The sequence below is a fragment of the Mytilus edulis genome, chromosome 12, assembly GCF_963676685.1.
Source record: "Mytilus edulis chromosome 12, xbMytEdul2.2, whole genome shotgun sequence".
Taxonomy (NCBI): Eukaryota; Metazoa; Mollusca; class Bivalvia; order Mytilida; family Mytilidae; genus Mytilus; species Mytilus edulis.
Window position 1 is genome coordinate 30391770 of NC_092355.1, and position 11293 is coordinate 30403062.

At 31.4% G+C, this 11293-nt stretch overlaps 1 long non-coding RNA gene across 1 annotated transcript; it reads left to right on the forward strand.

Moving 5' to 3' along the window:
* The first annotated feature begins 477 nt into the window (after positions 1-477).
* LOC139498231 (uncharacterized) lies at positions 478-1923 on the forward strand. The gene is made up of 2 exons (XR_011657859.1): positions 478-691; positions 1539-1923. It is a non-coding gene; the product is annotated as an uncharacterized lncRNA (long non-coding RNA).
* Positions 1924-11293: the final 9370 nt, after the last annotated feature.

The window sequence follows — 11293 nt, forward strand, 5'->3', positions numbered from 1 at the left end:
TGATCCATATCAAATACAATGATAGTCACCGTGTTTCAACTGTATGTAGCACTACCAATCCCTTATTTCAAAGAAAATAATACGGAAACCATTTATTTTTGGAATCAATGTAAAAAGAGCTATCATATAAAATCAGAAGAAGCGTGTTTTTAAACGGTTGTAGCAAATTATCGTAGAGACCATATATTTTTGGAAACAGTACATATTTCATTTCAGCTAGATTGTCTTTTAAAATTCGAAATGACTTTACACATGGATAGTTTATCATTAGTTAATGAAATCTCAAAATTGAAAATTCTCAAGTATGCTTTTTTTTTTAAATCATATAAATATGTAATCATAAAGGGTTGTACTATCAAAGATAAATTTTACAAAATTAGTCCTTATTATACATGTTATAGGTAGACAAGTTTCCCGTCCATTCATCTGTTAGGAATTTAAACTTAGATATCCGGATGTCATCAGTGTGAGAGGATCAGTCTTACATTTTATGCACTTTCTTAAAGACAGCTGTAGAACATTCCGGTATTGACCTTGTTAAATACTAAAGTGTTATTTGTCGTGACAATTGGCATGCACGTTTTGCTAAAAAAAAGTCACATGACGTGAAGATATGATAAGCTGTCATTGAAATACTGTAACATCAGTGGTTAAATACGTAAATGGATAGCAGCTGAACGCACAGGAAAAGGCAAGTAGATTATTAATGAATTAATATTTGGCAGCTTTAAAAGTCATATTTTGAATAAATTATTTTCTTTCATGTTGTTCACTATGAAAATCCTTTTTATGATTGATTATTGTTTTTTGGGATATGAAATTTAAATAATGAGGCAATGAATTTTATATTTTTTTCGTTAATTTGATGGATACAAAATGAAATGAGTTTACTGACAACGATTTACTAATGTTTTTGTTATAATAAAAAATTATATCGGAAATTATTCATAAAAAAAATAATAGTAATAACACAAAAATACTGAACTCGGAGGAAAATTCAAAACGGAAAGTCCCAAATCAAATGACAAAATCAAATGATAGAAAACATCAAACGAATGGATAACAACTGTTATATTCCTGACTTGGTACAGGCAGTTTCAAATGTAGAAAATGGTGGATTGAACCTGGTTTACAGCTTGCTAAACCTCTCATTTTTATGACAGTCGTATAAACTTCCATTATATATATTGACAACGATGTGTGAACAAAATAGACAAAATGGGTAAAAATGTCAAAAAACCGGAGTACAGCCGTCAACATGATTTTGTTACATTCTGAATCATTATAAAAACAAACAAAAATCCAATATCTTTATTTTCAATGCCATGGCAAAAGAGCATTTCTTATGGTGATGGGTGTTGGTTGAGTTGTTCATTCAGGGTACGTCACCGTCCTTCGCCAATAAAACTGACTGTCATGATGTAGCCAAGAGTGTTTAAAGTTGTGCTATATATAATAAATAAGTATCTCGAATAATTCTTTGCTTTTATTACCGAACCGACAAGAGCATCTCGAATAACTATTTTCTTTTATTACAGAACCTACAAAAATGAAGCATTATATGCCTATGATATTTGTATTCATCATACTTAATGCAAGTATAGCCAGTAGCACCAGGACATGCGAACAATGTTCATTTTTTCTACAGTTGTGTCTCAATCGGTGTTCAGACACAACAGACGCTCTTATTGGACTTATAGGTCGGAAGAGAGAACAACCGAAAGAACATAAAAACAAGAGGGAGTGTTTTACGTCGTGTTCATACAATAGCGATAGCTGCAGGAGAGATTGCATTTGATCTACACAGAGGAAAATAAAAAAATATATATGACCAAAAGATGTTTGGTTTTTAATACACCTTACGATGGAGTTGGATAATATAAACGTTATGGCTTACACTAATAAATCAATTTGGATCTGGAATGGTCGTTTTGATTTTAAAACCATCTTAAAAATCTGTAAAAAATACTCAGTCATTTTCAGTCTCACAGTCAATGTCAACACTCTTTCAGGGACTAAACTTAACTGTTTTTGTATAGGGGCCAGCTGGGCCCCTAAGATATTTTTTTCAGGGGCCCAGTTGAAATTTAAGGAGCCCAACCAATCTTTATACAAAAAGACTAAATGCAAATAAAACTGAAAATAACTTTTTATATACTTACTAACAGTGTTCAGGTGTTCCAGTTTGATTCTCAGGGCAGAAGGTTGCTAGTGCTCCTAAGTAAGGAGTTTTATAAATAAAACAGGTGAGATGGGAAAGGAATACAGGGAATAAACTTAACGCTCGCCCAGTCGCCCATGGCGACCAGATTTTCGGCTGGGCGAATATATTTAGTCATCCTGATCGCCCAGCTGGCGACTATAAAAAATTTGAAGTAAATCCCATAAATCCCATGTGTACCCTCCCCCCCCCCCCCGATATTAACGAAGACTGTTCCCAAAAGTAAACCTGTTTTGTCTTTTCAAAGCGATATAGTAATATAGAATATTTCCGAAAACCAGTAGGTTCTTTCTAATAACCTAAACCCAGTCGAACAGCTATGTTTTCAATCCGAAGTGACGATATGTCATATAACTCCTTCAATCAGCATGTTTTCTGAACTCTGCTAAATTTTCTACGATTATTTCTTATTGAATAGTGTTTTCTTCTAAACTGTTCAATAAGCATCGCGAAAGGGATGTTTTCTAATTGTCCTCGGAGTCATTACAAGCCTGTGTTAGACGGTAACTTGTCCCGGAATCGCTATTTACAAAAAAATACTTTATAATGTAAAAACGAATGCAAAGTCTCGTAAATAAATATCCCAATATTAAGTTTGATATCCAACCTTCCATTGAAACTATTGCAAAATATATTTTGATCAACACTATTAGAGGATGGCTTGGATTGAGATAGTATTTTTTTTTAAACAGCCATATTGTCAGGTCAACAGGAAGTTAAAAAAAAAATTGAAGGGAGACAATTTTGGGAAATAACCTAAAATAAATATTGTCAAATCTTATAATACATTTCTGGTGGCATTAATTTAGATATAGGGTACACATGGGATTAAAGGGAAACTTCGCAAAAAAATCAAAAATTGATATTATGTTCATTCTGTATAAAAATGTTCAAATTCATAGATATTAAAGTTTTATTCCGCTAGATAAGCGATCAACATCGATTTTAAATTTAGAGTATCAATTCTCCGAGATCCGCCATCTTGTCTTCTTTCCCGATGAATAAAAACGATATGTCTATAAACCACAAAGAAACAAAACTACAGTAACCGATGTAGTCGTAATTGCGTGTCGATGTCTTGTCAATCGTACGGTTGTTTAATACGACTAACTAACTTGATACGGAAAATATTCTTCCTTTTTTTTAAATTACCATGGTCTGTTGTTTTTAAACTGTTGATATTGGAATTAGGTGAAAAGTCAAAGTTGAAATCATAAATAAGTGTTCCGTGAAAATTGTTTTCGAAAATCTAATTTGTTCATAATTCTTTAAAGTAATAAACTTTTTTCAAATATATTTTGATATTCCCTTAACTGATCACCAGCATGGCTAAAGGTATTACTTCCAAAGGTATTGTGAGGGGTGTGAGGTGACACGTCCAGGTATTCAAGCGATTTCCTGTCGGGCTTGCAAGTTCATGCATCGTTTCACTTCTGCAGGTATTGATCAGTGTACACGGCTGATAACTTATAACTTTCCATTTTGAACTATCAGATGTATAATATACAACTCTGTCTTACTTGTCATTACTAAACTCATACGCTTGTTTATAAATAACATTTCTGGTGTAAAGAATATAATTCATAATATATAAATAATACCCAAAAAATAAGATTTGATGAAATTAAAATCTATTTAAATATTTTTTCCAAGGGTAAATTTGGGAAAATGTAATATATAGTCATTGTCAATAGTGAAGGACAGATTGGAACAGACCAGAAATATTGATTTAAAAAAATGTACGCACTTGCCGGCGATTCGTTTATACGACTGGATATAAAGTTACGGAACTATAGCGCAATTTAAAATATATACGTGTATACATTGAACATAAGAAAAAAACATATATTTTGAATAAATAGGGGTAAAAGTGTTGTAAATAGACTAGCCAACGTTTGCCAACAGTATGTAATCATCGAATGTCGATAGACTACAGTTGTATACCAAAAGAAGAAGAGAACCAATTTGATTTAAATACACTCCAGGTCGATGTATAACTTTTGCTTTGGTTCAAGTTGAAGCTGTGGACCTAGGAAAATCACAGATTTATATTTCAATAAGATTGTTCTCAAACAAAGGAAGGAATTCGTCATCACAATTGTTATATATGCCACTGGACGAACACTAATTATCCCCAGGGGATGTGAATATTTTGCTGGGAAACTTTTGAGTATCAAAGTTTCAAATTAATTTCGGGATTTATTTTCTTTCTTGGTATTCAATAACCGAAAAAAGAATAAATTACTTGTTCGCTAAATAGGGATATTCTTGTCAGATAAAAGAATTTTAGTTATATTTAAAAAATAGGGAAATATGACATTAAATTGGTTCTGTCTTTTTTTAAACATCGTTAAAACGATGTGTGTCTAAGGTGAACGCCACAAGAACCCTGTAATACTAGTACGAGAGTATAGCATGTAAACATTCCTTCTCAATAATATGGTTGTATTGGAAAACTTTTCATACAGATTGACAACTCATTGTCCGATATGCATGTAATATTTGCCACATGACGCCCATAGTTCTTTCTACCATCATCACCTTATTCCTTGATATTGCTGTAAACATCGATGGTTCACACCCAAACAAAATGGGAGTAATGAACCTTCAGAGCTTCTCCGTGTTATACACTTGTGAAATATATAGACGAAATTTCTGTATTGAAATGAATCTACATCTCACAAACAGGATTTTCAAATAACGATTTTGAGTAATCACCTTACAAACCAATATAAACGTATGGCAAGATATAACCATGAAGGAATTTAGTTTTTGTCAGAACTCATCACTATATCATTAACGTATACGTATATATATGCATACAGTTTCAAATATCAAGAACAAGCGTTCGATGTCGATAGTCTGTTCTCTAACTGTTCAGAGTTAGACATGTCACTTGTTCATTCTTGGAAGCCTTCATATTCCCCGTCTAACGATGGGAACTCTTTCTGATTGTGTTGACTATAAATGCTTGTATGGTAATTCTGTCGTTTATCTGTACAAGCGGTTGCATTTCCTCTCCTTTCCCAACAAACAAACGAACGAAACGCAACTAGTCTGATTTCTCTGGAGCTCATCCTCAATGGCTCTTATACGTCAGGAAACTTACATGTATACTAATAATGATTGTTTCATGAACAACGATGTATGAACGAACTATTATAAATTCGTCAATATCTGTAATGCATGACTAAAGTATAACTTTTATTACAACTACTGTATTACTTATTTGGATTAATGACGGCTATCATGTTCAACATTGCACAACTATTATCATAGAATTTTAAAAAAAATCCTCAAAAATCCTCAAAAGATATAATGCCTTAGCTTAGATAATTAGTATTCTTTTCACAAAAAGTTCGTGTAAATGATTGTCAAATGAATTTAATTATGTAAGAATAAAATGTTAAAAAGAAACTAAAAAAAAATTATGCATGTTGTATGTTGTATTTTTTTGTCAATTAAAAACTTTAAAATTGCAATAGTTTTATTGGCATTTAAACACAGCCAGATTTGAATACAAGTTAAGAAATTCCGGTAAAGTCAATGATATCAAACAGATGTACAATGGTATATCAAATTGGGTAATATTGCATTTAGTTTTTATTAAAGATTAAAACTACTATTTTTTGCTTCATATTTGAATCTTTACGCCAATTGCCGCTAAGAAAGTAATCAAAAATTGTTTCCTTTTATTTTTATACACTTTCGGAATTACGAATCTGAATTTTATTTTCAATTAATTTACACAATTTAATTATTGTATCTTTATTCTCATCGTGTATTTAATCTTAGTGTATTAACATCATGACAGCATATACTCTAATCCTTTCTATTTATCCTTTCCAAATAACAACATTTATACCTGTGTACGCTTGAACTCACACCTGCGGCTAAATAGCTACAAGGTAAACGAATTGACCTCAAGCCAAGAAATATACAGTGACCTTTACAAAATAATATACACACTCTGCTCACACATTAGTTGCATTGAAATGATTATCAAAACAATAACGGTAAATAGAACTGAAATATTTTCAGTTCAATATCAGTAAAAATGTTCAATAAATATTTTATGAAAAAAATCTCAAAAAAAATAAATTAAATTTATTCAAAAACATTTACTAGAGATAATTTTATAGGAGTTTAATTCAATCAATACAAAACGGTATATATATGCATATTCACTTTCGTTCATTCTTATATTGTGGTTTATAACTTCGACCATTCGTCAGCTGTGCGCTTTTAATTACGTATATTGTCGATAAGCTATAAGAGTTAAACAGATTTTATTTTTTCCCAGAATTCAATAAATCGGGCTAATACGTCACGACCCACTCGAGAATTCAACCAAAAAAGTTACAAATACTTGATTTTCTCCGTTATTAGAAGGAATATAAATTTAAAACTTTGCAAATGTGTTTTTTATGTTAAGATGAACATAATTAGATGATAAGTAAAAAATCGCGGAATTTCCCTTTAATGGGATTTACTTCAAATTTTTTACAGTCGCCAGCTGGGCGATCAGGATGACTAAATATATTCGCCCAGCCGAAAATCTGGTCGCCATGGGCGACTGGGCGAGCGTTAAGTTTATTCCCTGCTCTTTACTGTGCTAAATTCAGTACGGTTCAAACAATTCGTTTGCAGTCAATCAATATGGATAGTAATCTTACCGACAATTCAGTAACTTTTGTTAATACTCACAGGCAGATAACAACTTCTTACGGTAGATTCATGGTATACCACCATCTTGGATTGTGCAATAGCACACAATCGGTCTAGATCTTTGCCCAAAGGAGTAGGTTCAGTAAGACCCCTTTTTGGCCCCAAAATATAGCAGTTTTACAAAATTGTTAAAATGTAAACCTTTAGTTATTTATTGGATAGTAAAATGCTTCTGCTACATAATTATGGGCTGTTTTTGACAATATAATGCACATATATCCGGTACTAGCACCATTAAGTCATGCTAAATTACTGAAATCCTCATAATTCAAGCATTTTAGTTAAATTTTAGACGGTTTTCGTATAAAACGAAAGTGGCCGCATTCGTGTTCATCCTTAATATTGAAATGTAAGTTGTATTTTATGATAATACATAACATATATAAAGGTTGAGGATGAACACGGATGCGGACACTTTCATTTTACCAAAAACCATCTGAAAAGTGACATTTTTCGGCATATTAGGTAGATTTTTCATATTTGAGCTTGAATCGGATCGTTTTTAATGACTAAATCTGTTAAAATCTTTCACATAAACTAATTAATTCAAATAAAATAGACACTTCAGTGTTTAAAAAGTGGTCAAAATCTTTCATCAGATGAACCTGAAATTTGAGGCCATAATCGGTCCTTACCGGACCTACTCCTTTGCTGATCCATCTTGCTTTTTTGGATGTAACATTGAGACTGTACACCATTTCCTTTTCGACTGCTCTTTATATATACACCAGAGAGAAATTCTGATGAATAATCTAAGATGGCTTTCTGATGACCTTATATTAAATGTTAAGTTACTTACATCTGGTAATCCGAATCTCTCGTATGAACAAAATGTGAATATATTCAAACACGTATTCGAATTTATCAAAAGGTCTGAGAGATTTCTTGTTATGTAGAAAATGTATTTACGGTCATCATCATCATCATCATCATCATCATCATCATCATCATCATCATCATCATCATCATCATCATCATCATCATCATCATCATCATCATCATCATCATCATCATCATCATCATCATCATCATCATCATCATCATCATCATCATCATCATCATCATCATCATCATCATCATCATCATCATCATCATCATCATCATCATCATCATCATCATCATCATCATCATCATCATCATCATCATCATCATCATCATCATCATCATCATCATCATCATCATCATCATCATCATCATCATCATCATCATCATCATCATCATCATCATCATCATCATCATCATCATCATCATCATCATCATCATCATCATCATCATCATCATCATCATCATCATCATCATCATCATCATCATCATCATCATCATCATCATCATCATCATCATCATCATCATCATCATCATCATCATCATCATCATCATCATCATCATCATCATCATCATCATCATCATCATCATCATCATCATCATCATCATCATCATCATCATCATCATCATCATCATCATCATCATCATCATCATCATCATCATCATCATCATCATCAATCATCATCATCATCATCATCATCATCATCATCATCATCATCATCATCATCATCATCATCATCATCATCAACGTTTTCAATGTTTACATCTATTTCTGTTTCATTTTTTTTCTCAATTGATAGACTATTGATAAAATATTGTTTATTTTGATATTGCATGCTCATATTGATATTGTATTGTAAATTATTGTCATTCGGAGCGGACTTCATAAGTATGGCTTACTTGTGTCCAATCCATTTTACTTTGAGTAAATAAAATATGTTTAAACTAAACTAAACTAAACTTCTTTGCAAATTTGTAGACAGATTGGCAATTTATAGGTTAGACTGATTTTTTTTTATAGAAAGACAACTTAGTAATTTATTACATTACTCTAAATGTTAAAAAAACAACCCGAAATATTTGTGTTTTTAAGGTATTATTTTTTTATTTAAGGGGAGATAACTCTTCCAGTAAAAAAATTATACCTGATAAGGACATTTTAATTTTAATTATACATGTAGCAAGAAAACAAGTTCTCTGACACCATTTTTTCTTATTATTTTCTTTAAGCATATTATAAAGCCTATCTTTTCATATTTGATTATAAAGTTCTATATCATAAATTTCTTTTTATGCACAAAAATGTGTTTTTTTTATGGACAATCTAAGCAAATTTGGGCAATTCCGTATATATGTAGAATAATTATTCCAACTTAATGTAAAAAATTAAGGTGATACATATCGTACATAACTGACTATAGATGATTCTTTTGTTTTGTGACCCTTTCTTTCCTTTTGCACATAAAAGAGTTTAAAGTCCGAAAAATCATGCAGGTAAATCAATATTTCTTAATATTTATCCGTTCAGTAATTACAGCTATTAAAGTCCATATTCAACATGAAATAAGTACGTGTGTTTTTGCAAATGTAGCCTTAACTGGTTGTTGACAAACAAATACCATTTTTGAATGTTGGGAAGAACAGTCTGGGGTGGTGTAACATCAGAGTGATATTAAATAACGACAGTAAGCTACTGATAGGAGCTATATCATTGTTCAATACAATGTTGAATAGAATAATACAAAATTTTCAATTCTGTAAAATATAACAAAAAGAATTCAATACTCACGTGAATACGAGTTGCAAATGTATAAATTCGGTTTATCGAAAATTTCTTAACATGAAATAAAAGCAAACACTTTTGTTGTTTCATAACGACCTTGTGATGTTTATTTTCCGACCATGAACTATTGGGTAACTGCTGTCATTGTTTAACTCTATTCTTATTGTAATCATTTAAAACTGGGTGAAGTTTTATATTTGAGAAAAATAAATTGATAAATATGTTAATGTGATGCAATCTCTATTTAAATCACATATGTGGGTTCCGTGGTCTAGGTAGTTACTACTGTAATTTCTAGCTAGTCAACATTTATGTTGTGTGTTCGAACTCCACTCATGCGGGTGTACTCGACTTCAATGATAATTGACTAGAATTGTAAAGTTTCCTATCGAAGGTTGGTGGTTTTCACCGAGCAACCGACTTCCTCAATCAATAAAAACTGACTGCCACGAAAAAGTGTAAATGCGCTGCTCAAAAGTGGCGTAAAAACACAAAAAAATAATCAAATCATCAGAAATGAAGCAATCCCTATTAGTTTTATTTTATTTTAAAAGATTGTATGTACCCTTAAGGTGGTAGCTAACACTACAGGGAGATAACTCTGTAAAGTCAGCCTAGCGTTTTAATTACGGTGTGTTGTAAAGGGAATATTAAGCTTCTCAATGATCAAAATTGGTGTTTGTCAAACTGCTATATAACCAGTGTAATTTTTCTGACAAAACGGTTGGTTCAAAATTTTTGAAATTTTTATATTTTTGTTAAAGGGTCTAAGTAAATACTTTGACAAAATTTTATGAAAATTAAACGAGCCAAATTAATTTTAGTTAAAGTGTTGGGTACCACCTTAATCTTCAACATCAAGGTTTCGTCCGTTCCGTTCTATACTACATTACACTTCGCGAAAACATGCACGTGGAGGATTACAGAGCTTGTACTGAACAGATATTTGATCTGTGAATGAGATTAATATACCAAAATATACTTGTGACCTATATGATTATTAGTGTTCTGCTCTACATATGTTATCTTTCAAGGTAAAAGACCCAAGACAATCATAGTCTGAAGTCAATTTACAACAGAAGTCTAACGTTTCATTTACATTCCCATTGACAGCTATAAATGATTCCTAACCTTTTTACCTTGACAAACCTGCTATTTGACGTGACATTTGTAACACATTGGACCTTTAACTTTAAAATATGGTAATCTATCATTTAAATACTGCAGTGGTTCAATATGTAAGCAGATAGCAATTGAAAATACACAAGGCAAGAGCATTATTTATGAATGATTTTTTTTGAAATTATACATGTATTCATATATGTTATTTCTCTTACTTGTATATTCATTTGGAAATAAAATCTCCGCAAAGACATGGAATAATTGTATATATGCCATTTCATGTCTGATTGAATTTTCATAAGTATACCATTTTCTTAAATTATGAAAGATTCACATGAATGCCTTAAATTATGAAAGACTCACATGGAATATTTATGTGCATAATATTTTGTAGCTTATGGAATATGTATATGTATACCATTTCGTACGTCACAGAAGATTTACATCTATATATGTTTGCCATTTCGAACAATATTCCTTCAATCGATAAAAAACCCATAGCAAGTTCATTGATAGGTCACGTAAGGTGCATATATTTATGCAAACATTTTTATTCATGGCGTTCTTTTTACGTGAATATATCTCATATACTTGCATATTATGACGGTTTGAAAAAA